The sequence below is a fragment of the Rhododendron vialii genome, chromosome 5a (assembly GCF_030253575.1).
Source record: "Rhododendron vialii isolate Sample 1 chromosome 5a, ASM3025357v1".
NCBI classification, from domain to species: domain Eukaryota; kingdom Viridiplantae; phylum Streptophyta; class Magnoliopsida; order Ericales; family Ericaceae; genus Rhododendron; species Rhododendron vialii.
The window spans coordinates 20,156,323-20,170,186 of record NC_080561.1 but is presented as its reverse complement, the minus strand read 5'-3'; the positions used below and the strand labels follow the sequence as shown (position 1 = coordinate 20,170,186).

At 43.1% G+C, this 13,864-nt stretch overlaps 1 long non-coding RNA gene across 1 annotated transcript; it reads left to right on the top strand.

The window, feature by feature from the left end:
• Positions 1–1,319: 1,319 nt before the first annotated feature.
• Positions 1,320–4,707, top strand: LOC131326558 (uncharacterized). Its single transcript, XR_009200049.1, has 2 exons — positions 1,320–3,089; positions 3,123–4,707. It is a non-coding gene; the product is annotated as an uncharacterized LOC131326558 (long non-coding RNA).
• Positions 4,708–13,864: the final 9,157 nt, after the last annotated feature.

Here is a 13,864-nt window from a genome sequence, read left to right as displayed (position 1 = left end):
ACGGAAAAGTGTTACTAATTGGAGTAGTTTATTGAGTGAATGATCACTCCATGAACTTGTTAATTTTATTTACATGATGAGACCAAAAACATAGTATCGCCAATATATGTTGAATTTTAAACCGCAATAGGATTAGGAAATGGTCCACTTAGAGCATCTTCAGTCTTGACCCATTTTAAGACTCAAATTTAAAAATGGGGCAAAAATCACAAAAATTTCTCTCCAATTTTTGATCCAAACCCTTTCCCATTTTGGGTTTTACCTATTTTTTTGTCCAAATCTGAGACAACTTTTGCCTTGACCCATTTCTCCAATGGCTAGTTAGAGAAAAAGAAAGAAGGAGATGTGTAAAATTTTGGGTTCGATGGTTGGAGATGTGTCTATCCAAAATGAGTTTTTATCCAAAATTTGACTCAAATTTGAGAAAAATATGGGTGAAGGCGGGAGATGCTCTTAGAGCATCTTCACTCCATACTCAGATTTTTACCCAAATTTGAGTAAAAATTTGGATAAAAACTTGATTTGGTAATGTGTGTTCCAATGGGTAAACTTAAACCCAAGTACAAATATGCACAAATTTAAATAAAAACTTCATTAATGGTAATATTGTAAATTTAAAACTGTGAAATTTGCCTTTCAAAATTTGAGTAAGAGTTTGAGTCCCAATCAAATTTGAGTGAAACTCAAATATGGTATAGATTTAGGTAAGAAGTGGAGGAGTTGAGAGCTTTCTCTCTCTAACATGAATGCATTCCTCCTTCACTTAAAGCATCTTCAGTCTTGACCCATTTTAAGACTCAAATTTAAAAATGGGGCAAAAATCACAAAAATCTCTCTCCAATCTTTGATCCAAACCCTTTCTCATTTTGGGTTTTACCTATTTTTTTGTCCAAATCTGAGACAACTTTTGCCTTGACCCATTTCTCCAATGGCTAGTTAGAGAAAAAGAAAGAAGGAGATGTGTAAAATTTTGGGTTTGATGGTTGGAGATGTGTCTATCCAAAATGAGTTTTTATCCAAAATTTGACTCAAATTTGAGAAAAAATATGGGTGAAGGCGGGAGATGCTCTTAGAGCATCTTCACTCCATACTCAGATTTTTACCCAAATTTGAGTAAAAATTTGGATAAAAACTTGATTTGGTAATGTGTGTTCCAATGGGTAAACTTAAACCCAAGTACAAATATGCACAAATTTAAATAAAAACTTCATTAATGGTAATATTGTAAATTTAAAGGTGTAAAATTTGCCTTTCAAAATTTGAGTAAGAGTTCGAGTCCCAATCAAATATGAGTCTAAATTTGAGTGAAACTCAAATATGGTATAGATTTAGGTAAGAAGTGGAGGAGTTGAGAGCTTTCTCTCTCTAACATGAATGCATTCCTGCTTCAAAATTTCCTCTCTGAACTTACCAGATTAGAGGTATTTGTGCTCTAATTGGTAAATTATGTCTATCACGTACCTTCTCAATTTCCCCACTATCTAGAGTAGGGTTCAACATCCGTTCAAATGGAGCTGCCTTTGTTCAAGGACCAGCTCCGGTGAGTCATCTAGTTCCAACGATGGTCAACGCCCACGGTTGTCTTCTCTACTGGTCCAGAGGGTTGTGGTACACGGCGCAGGGCGATGGCTCGTTGTACGTGGATCTGGTATCGGATCCATCAAAGGGTTTTCTTATCTGATTTCTTCAATCTTCAACCTCAAATCGCACATAACCTGATGGGTTCGGCGATAGCGATGTGGGTTTTCCAAACACAACTCCATATCTGTCCCACAGGTTCAAAGAATCGTGGATCTGGATTAGAGAACAGGCAATCTATGAGGTGAGTCTGACTGACCGATCCTATGGCCATCTCCACCGCGCCGGAGGTCCTAGCCTCCGGCTATATCATCCGCCGTATCCCTATTCCTGCAATGCGATGGGGCAAGCTAGGGCGGAGCTCTCAGATTCAACCCCTGCCGGAAGCGGGTTCTCATAGTCGGTTCTTGAACCCACGCAAATGGGTCTCTCCTCAATGGGTTCTGGAGGCATTCAACCCTCCTCGATTCATATATCACTGAACCTGTGCTCAACTGAGGCCGGCAGTCTCAGCAACCGGCGGCGGGTCATCCAGATGTAGATTCAATTTGGGTGCTGTAAACTTTCGAATACCCTGTCTGTCGGCAACAATTACATCGATTCACAGAGATCTGGTTCAAAGCAGAAACCAATTCTAGCGATTGCAATATCTGGCTGTACAGGGTCACTGACCGAATTGCCAAGGCTGAAGGTAATGGACTCTAGATCTTGTATTCCAGATGAGAACCCATTCAGTAATTAAGGAAGTTTTGTGGTTTTTGGCATTGAACATTAACTAGTTGTGGTTTTGCAAGCCGTGAGCTAGTTAGATTATCTGTTTAATGTCAAATTTGTTGCTGGACTATTGGGCCAGTGTTTTGTTAGTATTTGTGGAACCATCTTTTGGTTTCATTGTTCAAGCTTTGTTAAGCTTCTTTAAATTCCTAGATTCTTTGCTTCATTAGCCCGGTGGTCATGCATAGTATGGTTGTGACCATGGCTATCATTGATTAGATTGGGGTCTTGTGCTGATTGAAAAGGGTAGCTTCGCGGCTGCCATTGACTAGATCGGTGGTTGGGCTCTTATTGAAAAAGGTAGCTTCCGGGGCTATCTTTGATTAGATTGGTGGTCGTGCACTGATTGAAAGGGCTTCACTGGCTGTCATTGATTAGATTGGTGTTAATGCGTTGATCGAAAGGGGCAGCTTGGTTCACCTGCGGTTTGAGTGGCCACATTTTGTGGCTCCTCTTTATGTCTCTCTTTTAGATTTTAGCAAGCCTAGGGGATTTGGTTGAGAGATTAGTAGTTTGGATGGAATGGGCGTGGTGTGCAGGGTACTTGGGAGGGTAGCCTTGTCGGATGCCGTCATCTCTAGTTCGAGCCTCTTCTCGGTTCCTTGTCCCTCTGTAGTAGTTGTTCTTTAGAAGTGGGTTTGTTGCTTGTTCTCTGGGTTGGTTAGAGTATTTGTATCTTGGTTTGCTTATCCCATCTTTGGATTCTATGGTGATTGGTTGTTGGCTGAGAGTTGCTTGTTTCTGGAGAGCCTTAGGCTTGGATGATGGAGTATTAGGCCAAATGGATTGGGCGTGGTGTGCAAGGTGGGGCCCTCTGCTGGATGCCATCATCTCTGGTTCGAGCCTCTTCTTGGTGCCATGTTCCTCTATAGTAGCTATTCAGCTTCCCTTGATGTCGTTTTGCTATGTTGCTGCTAGTCCTTAGTTTTGGTTATCATTTGGTCATCTCTGGCCGTGACTATTATTTTATTTCCTAGCTTGGCGAGATGTGCCAGGCAGTAGTTCAAATTCATGTTATTATTACTCGTATCACTTCATACTATACTCCGTTGTACTATCCTTCCGCTTAAATGGATAGTGCAACGGGGTATGATCTCAACACACATGACACTTTGTTATTCTATTTACTCTACCCTACTCTCCATGCGAGTTGTGCATGAGTTGTCGCAAATTTTTTTCAATCTTCTTTTTTTTGTTCCTTTTCTTTTCCTCCTGGGGTATGTCCCTTGTAGACTGTACATTCGATTAATCTTTTTTAATTTCAAGCTAATTTATCCAAAACAAAAAAAAAAAAAAACAAAAAACAAAAAAAAAAAAGAAGTGGAGAAGGGTTTTGGATGATTTTTACTCAAATTTGAATTTGAGTCAAGATTTGAGTAAAGAGTGGAGATGCTCTTACTCTATCTATTAAAGAGCTTCAATTTAGCAAAATCTACATCATTTCAGCCCAAGCAGGAAATTTCAATCCCTCATTTTGAAAAATTCCTCCCAGCAATAACCTTGTTTCCAGGTAGAGAAGGAAGCAACTTTTGTTGCAACGGCAACATTTTCAAAACCTCTCATTTTATCCCAAAAAATCAAAACAACAATTTTTAATTTAAAAATTGGGTCCACAAAATTTTAAGAGTGCATAAATACGTGGCGAAATCTATAGGGTGAGTTATTGAGTGATAAGCTTATAGACCAATTTATCTAGTCCATTGGAGTTAAATTTTGCACATTCACTAGCCAAAATTTTGGTCATTCATCCTATTTAGTGATTTATATGGTCCATTGGAGATGCTCTAACCTTCTAGGGATGCAAACCGAATACCCACCGAGTCGAGCTGAGCTTCGAAGTGTTCGTGCTTGGCTCATTCAAAACAATCCTTAGGTGATAAACGAGTGGAGTAGTTAATTGTTCAAACTTTATTTGAAAACTTAACAAGAATCAAACATGTTAAAGTTTAGCTTAACTGTGAGACGAGCTAATCTCGAGTAGCTTGATTTTTTATGCATGTCATAAGCCGAATGAGCCAAGTAGTAACTTGTTTGAGCTTGATGGGAACATTTATCGAGTTTGGAAAAAATGTTCAAGCTTAATTTGTTTATGTAATAACAAACTGATGTTCAACAAGCTTCTAACAAACGAATACAAGATCGAAATCGAATAGCTTGGTTCATTTATCAGCTCTAACTATCATAGCTCAACTTAAGCCGAAATAACCAAGCTCGAGCTCAGCTCGTTTATGTTGTTGCGTTCGAGCTTCACTCGTTTACTAAATGAGCTTAATACTAGAGCTTGTCGATTACCAATGAACCGAACTACTTGCGAATAACTAGTTCATTTGCCGACTCAATTCTAGCGTGACGAAAGTAGAATGGCGATATATTTGGCTTCAGTGGCAACGTCTGTTCTGACATGATAGGGGGGTTGAATAGGAGTTTTAGAATGACTTGGGGTGAGAAGTAGGATTACACTAGATTATTGAGGCCATCGGGAAATTAGTGTAAAAAGCAGGGTCCATTTTTGGGCTGGGGTTGGGGACGGAAGCGGGTGCTTCCTCGGCCTTTTTAAAAGGGCAGCTCCAATGATAGGACACATTTCTAAGGAGACTTCCAGGTCAGTCTTAGAGTTAGACTAAGAGTTAGCAGGTCAACCGGTGCGTATCATTACACCACTTTCCTTCTAACCTGGTTTCCTTAAAAGAAAAATGAAAAAGGTGAAAACGCGTTTGAGTATGGGAGAGACGAAAGGGAGGCTACGTCGCCGACTATCTCCTTTGACTCCGGCCATCCTCGACGACTCCAAATTAGACGCCGACGGGTCCATACTCTGTCTGTTCTTGATAGATCTCGTTGCATCCAATTCCAATGCTTGATCCCTACACCAAACGCATACTTCTCTCTCCACCTTTTCGGGCTGAACAAATGGGTCGCCGAGATTCTCCTCAGGTTCCTCTAGTACTCCTCTTACGGTGTGAAACCCATTACTCTGTCGAACAAGAGCTTGTAGGCTGACTCTTTTACGGGCTGGTTCGATTCGCGAGAATGGGGCTGTTTAAAATCTCCTTGGCCGTGTCCACATTGCAGAGATGATGAATCAAGGAATGCGACAGAGAAAGCAATTAGTTTACTAGCTTTGCATGTTTCGTCGAGCTTTGATAGGACTCGGTGAGTCAGAGAGGAAGTGAAGGGGAAGACAAGGTCAAGGATGGGGAACCGGTGGGCCCGGAGATGGAGGAGTCGGGTCGTGTTGGTACTGCCGGACTGGGAGAGAGAGATAAAGAGTAGCATTCCCATATTCCAACGACATTTGTCGTCGCCGACGGGAAGTCTTTGGTTTGCTACTTTACTTCTTCTTCTTCTTTTTTCTCTTTTTCCTTTAAAACCTGCTAGGAGGGAAAGTGGACCCCACAGAGATGATTTGTCCAGTCGCATAGGTTGGTTTGGTTGGTTCTGTAAGTATGAGTAGTTATTCAAAAGTTCGGGAGAACCATCACATGGTACTCCGGACCACTTTATAACCTCACATTCTTGTGGGGTTCATACACTTCATGGTAGATCCTATCAAAATGTGTAGTTGTGAAGTGGTCCGGAGTATCACATGATGGTACTCTCAAACTTTTGTATAATTTCCCTTGTGAGAATTTGGTGTGCCTATATGCATTTTTTGAATCTTTACATGTGAAGATTGGTTGAGTTAAAGTCAAAGAACGCCACTTCATGTGAGAATAGTGCCACCTCAGCAATTTTGGTTAGAAAATTGACAGAATCTAACCATCGGGTGCCCAAATTAGGGGAAGTTGTAAATTACAGGTGTTTAATTGAATAAAATGAAGTATAAGTGTTTATGAGATATTTGGGTGAAAGTTCAAGTGTCATTTTGGAATATTCTCTAAACTTGTTGCAATGTGATTTACTACGAGTGTAGGGGTTCGATTTGACGGGACCTTGCCCCAGGCCTGGATTCCCTTTCTCTTGCTCTGCTCCTGGACCTGCAGCAAGTCACTAGGGCTTGAGTAGCCCAATGACTGTAGGGAGGTATTCCCGAGCAGATACATTTAGTTACCAAACACGTGATGTTTGGGAACACGAGGTAAATACGACTGGACTTATCGCCGGGCAGTTCGGTGAACAGCGATATGGACCAGTGATATGAGAAGTCATGGCTATAAATAGACTGTTCGGTTATGATACAGCCGAACAGATGATGTAAAGAACCTAGCATGTGATACGAGTAATCACGGGTTGAAAGCAATGCAATCGATATCTGAATAAATGGTACGTGGGACCATAGTTTGAATATAGACAGGACAGTCATCATGCTAAACAAGTGTTCGGCAATATGGACCAGTGACATGAGAAGTCAATAGTCCAGGGAGGTTGTACGGGCTCAAGGACCAGTTACATGTGAGTTAACTGGTCCAAGCCGTCTGTTCGGCTATGAGACGGCCGAACAAAGATGGAACTCCAATCGAGAGTAGGAGCAGAGAGAATACTCTGGAAGATTCCAGAATAGTCATGTCTCATATAGGGATAAAGATCCCAAGAATATAGGATCTGAGAAAGATACCCAACGAGTATGGGATGTTCGGCTCTTAAAGGAAAAGAATCCTAAAAGGACTCTTTTCCATAAACTGATAAAGGAAACGAGACTCCTTGATATCCTGGGTTTCCTATACGAGTTAGGAATCCTATGGCAATAAGGATGCTTGGACAGCAAGCATCCATAAATCTATAAATATGAGGAAAACCTAGAGGTAAAAGGTACGCAATACGTTGCATTATTATTGCTTTCCTACTGATAATTAGGGTTTAACTGCTAGTACGTGATACTAACAAAGGCATCGGAGGGCCTTTGCCACGAGAGGCAAAGGTGCACTCACCCCCTGTCTATTTTGCAGATTAGGGTTCAGACGTCGAGCTAGGGTTCCGGTGAAGAGGCACGAATAAGCCGTTGCAATCCAGTTGATCCGAAGCGTCAATTGTTTTCATCCCCCTACAATTGGCGCCGTCTGTGGGAAACGAAAGAATTCCCTTTTGAAATACGACCATGGTGGAAGTAACTCCAGCAACGCCGCATGAACCAAAAGATGTGTTAGACGAGGGAAGGGACAAATCACCACCCGGGGCTCCGAGAAAGCCCCAGGGTGGGCACAGAAGGAACACGAGTAAGGACCGCCCCCTTACCGTGCATCATAACTCCAAAAATAGAGGAGATGGAGAGACGGCTTCAAGATCCACGAGAAGGAGTAAATCCCATCAAAGGGATGAATTAATCGCGCACTCCAGGAGTGTGCACCATAGTGACGACGTTCTTGATAGGAAGAGGCAAGAAGTCGAGGAGTATGCTCGTCTGATTAAAAAACGAGAGCATGAGATCAGAGAATTGGAAAGAATTAGGGAGCATCCGGAGGATTCTGGCCTGTCTCGAGGAAATTCTAGAGGCAGTAGGTATGCTATGGTACAATACAGAAAAGATCCTTCACGAGGAAGAAGGAGCAGAAGTCCTGTTAGAGGGCGTCACGAAGCTTCTCCACGAAAAAGGGGAAGAACAAGTAGAAGCCGAACACCGGAGAGAAAGACTTCTTCACGAAAAAAGAGGAGCAGAGACCGGAGTTCTACCCCCGAGGAAGAGGACACAAGAAAGCATCATCGAGACAGGTACGAGAGACCTGATGCTGATTGGGTCAAGGCTACGGCCCACAAGTCAAAGGAGGAAGAGGATGGGACAGTGACTGCACGAGAAGCAGCACGCAAGGCCCTGAGTAATATTGCAGCCTCTCCCTTTACAAAGAGGCTACAAGAAGCAAGGTTGCCGAGCAGAGTGAAGCACGGTGCATTCGTACTTTACGAGACAAATACGGATCCCGTAGCTCACATACAGCATTACCAACAGGCCATGTTTATGCATGAGGGGGATGATTCAATCTTGTGCAAGATGTTTCCCTCCAGTCTTGGCAAGGTGGCTTTATCCTGGTTTCATAAGTTGGCCCCACGATCCATACGAGGATGGAGGCAGTTGGCAGAGGAATTCACTGCTCGGTTCTTAACGAGCAGAAAGGCCCCAAAGACTTTTGAGAGTCTTTCCACCATGAAGCAGGAGGAGAACGAGCAGATCAGGGATTATGCAAAGAAGTACTGGGAAACTTTCAACGAGATTGAAAGTTGCAGTGAAGAGTATGCAATTGCTACGTTCAAAACTGGTTTGCCTGTTCGGGGGGAGCTGCGCCGTTCATTGAATAAACATCCAGTAGCCACCTTGGCTAAATTGATGGAACGGATAGAGCAACACGCCAGAATGGAGGATGACATACTCCGTGAGGATGGCAGGACGGTTGCCGAACAGCAGAAGGCACCTGCCAAAAAGGTGGATAAGCCAGAACCCAAGTCTTACAAAGACAGAAGGGAGTACGGGCAGGCTAAGAAGGAGGCATACAAGGACAAGCAAGCTCCTGACCCCAAGTCCTTCTTTTCTATCACTACGGTTTGGAAAGAACCAATATACAGGATTCTTTATCGAATAAAGAATCAGCCATATTTTAAATGGCCCCCAAGTCTAGGTGGAGACAAAGATGCAAAACGTGCTACGAATCAGCACTGCAGTTATCACAAAGATTGGGGCCATATGACCGAGGATTGTGAGGTATACAAGAGGCACCTTGATGATTTGGTCTCTCGGGGCTATCTCAAAGAGTTTATCCAGGAGGACCCTAAAGAGAAAGGGAAGGCCATAGAACTGGGTTACGAGCAACACCCTAAAGGCGTGATCCATATGATACATGGGTTGGCTGCACCTTATACGAGGAGTGAGGTGAGGCTGTTGCAAAGACAGGTCAAGCATGATCAGCACGTGATGCGGTTGGGAAACAAGAGAGGGCGAGAGACTAATGCATGCAACGAGAGCATGGCATTTAGTGACGATGATTTAGCGGAGGTCCAAATACCCCACAATGATGCATTGGTCGTAACCCTACGAGTTGGGGAATACGACATCGAAAGAATTCTAGTGGACTCGGGGAGCTGTACAGAGGTGTTGTACTATGATGCATTCAAGAAGCTGGGCCTGGCCCAACCAGACTTAGAACAATCAACAACACCTCTAATTGGGTTCGGTGCAGGAGCAGTCTGGCCCCTAGGAAAGGTAACGTTACCTGTTCGGGCCGGATCAGTGGTGTTAAGAACGGACTTTTTGGTGGTCGATGTCCCATCTTCCTATAACGCGATTATAGGGAGGATTTGGTTGCACAAAATGAGAGCAGTCTCCTCGACTTATCACCAGATGGTGAAGTTCCCAGGATCAAATGGGATTGAAATCCTTAAAGGAAACCAGAAAGTGGCACAGCAATGCTTGATTTCCATCATTAAAACTGCCCTGAAGGTCCACCATGTTCACACATTAGAAGTACCAGACCAACCAACCATCGAGGATGTTGGAAGAAGCCCGGCTGAAAAAGTGCTTGAGGGCCTGGAGAGGATTCAGATCAACGAGACTGATCCTGAAAGATATTTTTTGATTGGGGAATCATTACCAGCAAACGAAAAGGCTGAGTCGATACGATTTCTGAAAGAGTATATTGATGTCTTTGCATGGGTACCTGAGGAAATGCCTGGGGTGGATGCAGATGTGATCTGTCACCATTTAAACATTGATCCTCTGCATAAGCCGATCATTCAGAAGAAACGAAGGGCAGCCGTACAGCATGTAAATGCTGTGATCGAAGAGGTCGATCGTTTATTGGAGGCCAAGGCAATACGTGAAGTCTATTACCCAGAATGGTTATCCAACACTGTTGTGGTAAAGAAGAAGAACGGAAAGTGGCGTGTCTGCGTGGACTTCACAGACCTGAACAAGGCATGTCCTAAGGACAGTTTTCCTTTGCCTAGGATTGACCAATTGGTTGATGCAACCTCTGGCTACGAGCGAATGAGTTTTCTCGATGCATATCGAGGATATCATCAGATTGCTATGTTTGAACCTGATCAAGAGAAGACTTCGTTCATCACACCACGAGGGTTATACTGTTACAGTGTTATGCCCTTTGGACTAAGGAATGCTGGGGCTACATACCAAAGACTTGCAACCATTATGTTCAAGAAGCTCATCGGGAAGACTTTGGAAGTTTACATAGATGATATGGTGGTAAAGAGTCGAGAAAAGGGAGGGCATATTTCTGATCTAAGGGAAGTGTTCGAAATCCTGAGGAAGTATAAGCTGAAACTCAACGCCTCGAAGTGTGCATTTGGAGTTGGTTCAGGAAAATTCCTGGGCCATTTGGTAACTTTGAGAGGGATAGAGGCAAATCCCGATCAGATTGATGCCTTACAAAGACTACAGAGTCCCAAAACTACCAAGGAAGTCCAAAGGCTGACTGGAATGGCAGCAGCACTTAACAGATTCATCAGCAGGTCAAGCGATAAATGCAGACCCTTTTTTCAGCTATTGAAAAAGAGGGAGGGATTTGAATGGGGAGCAGAATGTGAACAAGCTTTCCAGAACCTGAAGAAGTACCTGGCCGAGCCCCCACTGTTGTCAACTCCACAGCCTGGTGAGTCTTTAATTCTGTACTTAGCTGTTTCCGAGCATGCAGTAAGTGCAGTCTTGTTGAGGGATTTGGGGACCGAGCAAATCCCCATTTATTATGTTAGCAAGACATTGTTGGACGCAGAGACGAGATATCTGCCTTTAGAAAAACTTGTCCTGACACTTAGGACAGCAACCAGGAAATTGCCACACTACTTCCAAAGCCATAAGGTTGTGGTTTATACTGAGTATCCGTTAAAGTCACTGCTTCGAAAGGCAGATTTTTCGGGAAGGATCTCGACGTGGTCCGTGGAGTTAAGTCAGTATGATCTCGAGTATCAGCCACGCATAGCAATTAAAGGCCAGGTGTTGGCTGATTTTGTGGCAGAGTTTTCCCCCACTGTTGCTCCCTTGCCTCCTACGAGAAAGGAACAGGCAGTTAAGACATCATCCTTGAAGGATCAACCCGTAGCCGAACAGGATCCAAAAGAATGGAAGTTATTCGTTGATGGGTCAGCGTGTAGTACTGGTTCTGGAATTGGAGTTGTCCTCTTTCCTCCTCAAGGAGTTCTGATTGAACTCTCTGTTCGGCTTGGATTCAGTGCATCGAATAATGTGGCTGAATATGAAGCACTCTTGGCAGGATTGAGAAGTGCGAAGACCCTTAAAGCAGAACGGGTCAGGGTGTATTGTGATTCCCAGCTTGTTGTGAATCAACTGTCCGGCGAGTACGAGACTCGGAATGAAAAGATGGTAGCCTACGTGCAGGCAGCAAAAGACTTGCTTGATACTTTCGAGAGGGTATATATTGAGCAAATAAGTTCTGGACAGAATGCTCATGCAGATTCTTTAGCTTGGTTGGCTGCAGCAGTACCAACAGAGTTTAAAAGAAGGGTGGCAGTAGAATACCTCAATGAGCCGAGCATTGGGAGGAGTGTAGACTTGGTCTTGGACGTGAACCAAGGACCAAGTTGGATGGACCCAATAATGGAGTTCTTACGAGACGAGATACTCCCTTCTGATAAAAAGGAGGCCCACAAGATAAGAGTCAAATCTGCTAGGTTTTGGCTGTCCCCAGAGGGTAAGTTGTATAGGAAATCCTTTACAGGTCCCTATTTGCTATGCGTACATCCTGAGATGGTACAGAAGTTCCTTCATGAAATCCACGAGGGAACATGTGGGAGCCATGTTGGGGGCAGATCTATTGCCCACCGAGCAATTACTCAAGGCTACTGGTGGCCACACATGCAAGAAGATGCAAAGGTGTATGTAAAGATTTGTGAGAAGTGTCAAAAGTTCTCACCAATGATTCGAACACCCGCCGAAGATCTGGTGCCATTAACAAGTCCCTGGCCTTTTGCTCAATGGGGGATGGATATCGTGGGTCCATTGCACAAAGCAACTGGGAATCGAAAATTCCTGCTTGTTGCAACTGACTATTTTACAAAGTGGATTGAGGCAGAACCACTGGCCAAAATCACTGAGCCTATGATAGAAAGGTTCGTGTGGAAAAACATCATCACTCGTTTTGGGGTCCCTTATTCATTGATTACAGACAATGGATCCCAATTCCAGAAGAAATTCAAGGCTTTTTGTGCCCAATTTGGAATAAGAAATTTTTATTCCACCCCAGCCTACCCTCAGAGTAATGGGCAAGCAGAGGCGTCTAATAAAACTATCCTAAATGGGATAAAGAAGAGGCTAGACAAAGCAAAGGGAAAATGGCCTGATGAGTTACCATTAGTTTTGTGGGCTCACCGCACAACGCCTAGGAGGTCTACGGGAGAGACCCCCTATTCGTTGGCATTTGGAACAGAGGCTGTCATACCTCTGGAAGTGGGTCTGCCGACCAACAGGACAGCTTTGGTTGAAAGTGGAGGCAATGACAGGGCCCTTGAAATCGAGCTTGATTTTGCCGAGGAGAAGAGAGAAAAGGCCTTGGTACATCTTGCTTCATACCAAGAACAGCTGATGAAAAGCTACAACAAACATGTTCATCCTAGAGAATTTGGTGTTGGGGACCTTGTGCTACGAAAAGTACTCGGCAACACCAAGGTTGCCAATGAAGGCAAGCTGGGGGCCAACTGGGAGGGCCCATATAGAGTAACTGAGATTATAGGCATAGGAGCCTATCGATTGGCAGATTTGGATGGTGATCCAATTCCAAGGCCTTGGAATGTTCATAATTTACGAAAGTTCTTTGTTTAGAAGTATTAAATCCTGTTTTGGATTTACACTACGTGATTGTGTGAGAATTACGAATATAATTTCTTTGTTCTAGTTTTGATTGTTTTTGCAAAGGGTACGAGTAACGCCCTCTTGAGTTTTGCAGATTATGAATACAATCGCTTCTTAGTATAACTGTTGTGGTATTTGTTTTTAATACGAACTGCGAGTTTAGTTTCCCTCATTCGTATTGGGGAGCAGGGTCTACAGTTATACAGTTCAGTACGTGAAACTGAAGTACAAGTATGAAACACTTGTAAACTTGTAAGATTTTACAAGAGATTTTACAAGTATGAAACACTTGTAAGATTTTTAAACCTTTAAGTACGTGATACTTAGGCGTTTTTGTGTGAGTACGTGATACTTAACAAGTATGAAACACTTGTATGGACGTTCAAAGTACGAGATACTTATATGGTGTTTTAAGTACGTGATACTTGAGAACCTATATTGGCTTGACTTAAATGTAAGCCACATTTAGTTCAGTACGTGAAACTGAAACACAAGTACGAGACACTTGTGTGATGTTCTAAATACGTGATACTTAACAAGTATGAATACACTTGTAAAGTACTTAAAACAGTACGAGACACTGGGAAACAAATGTTTTGAAGTACGTGACACTTAAACAAATTTAAGTATGTGAAACTTGACAGGCGTGAAAGATTTGCTAAAAAGTACGAAATACTTATGCAAACAAATGATACGACATACTTAGATTGAAACATTGCAGCTGCAACAACAAAGGATGCCGAGCAAAACATAAGGTTATGCCACGAA